The 699-nt window shown below is 42.5% G+C and overlaps 1 protein-coding gene across 1 annotated transcript in view; it reads left to right on the forward strand.

Annotated features, from left to right (window-relative positions):
* Positions 1–699, forward strand: part of LOC104621943 (fibroblast growth factor receptor 2-like) — a gene marked incomplete at its 3' end in the record, with an annotated part of 67,093 nt that overhangs the window by 17,123 nt on the left and 49,271 nt on the right.

Genomic DNA, 699 nt, shown 5'->3' on the forward strand with positions numbered 1-699 from the left:
GCCCCTCCGCTCTCCCCAGCCGCCCCGCTGCCCCTGTGGGGACGGTCCCGAGTGCCAGGGGTGGCGGTTCCCTTCCCCCTGCTGCCAGCCTTGATGATGACGATGAAGATGAAGCTCTAGTAACTATAGGCAGATGTAGTTTCCCAAGGATGTTTTTTTGGAAAAAGACTGTGGTTTGACATTCTTCTCGTTACTTGGTTACAAAAGGGAACTGATGGATGAGCCATTTTGTTTTGAACTTCTGTGTACATTGTGACTTTGAAAGCTTTGTTTGTGTTCCCGAGTTTCTGCTGTGTTCTGCTCCAGAGAGGCTGTGTAACAAGAAATGAAGAGAGGGGAAAAAAAAAAGAAAAGAAAAAGGGAAAGTTATCATCACTGGGAGCAAAGTTTGCAGTGTAGAAGGCAAATGTAGAGACTTTGGGAAGTGTGCAGGGAGAAAAATAAAGGCCATCGTATATGCTGTGTATAGGAAGTCAAGTTTATTATCTTCATTAGTGAGGGATTCTTTGGCTGTCCTTTTCTTCCAACACAGCTCTTTTCAGTTTGTTTGTTTTTCTTTAAAAGCAGCTTACAAAATTGGGTGGAGAAAGATAAATATTATTTTGAATTGTAGACCCAAATATGTTTTTAACATATAAAACTGAATTTGCTTTTTGGACAACTCCCGTCCCCTCAAAATTCTTTGAAGCCCAGGGTTCA

Source organism: Phaethon lepturus, unplaced genomic scaffold (genome assembly GCF_000687285.1).
Source record: "Phaethon lepturus isolate BGI_N335 unplaced genomic scaffold, ASM68728v1 scaffold11776, whole genome shotgun sequence".
In the NCBI taxonomy this organism is placed as follows: domain Eukaryota; kingdom Metazoa; phylum Chordata; class Aves; order Phaethontiformes; family Phaethontidae; genus Phaethon; species Phaethon lepturus.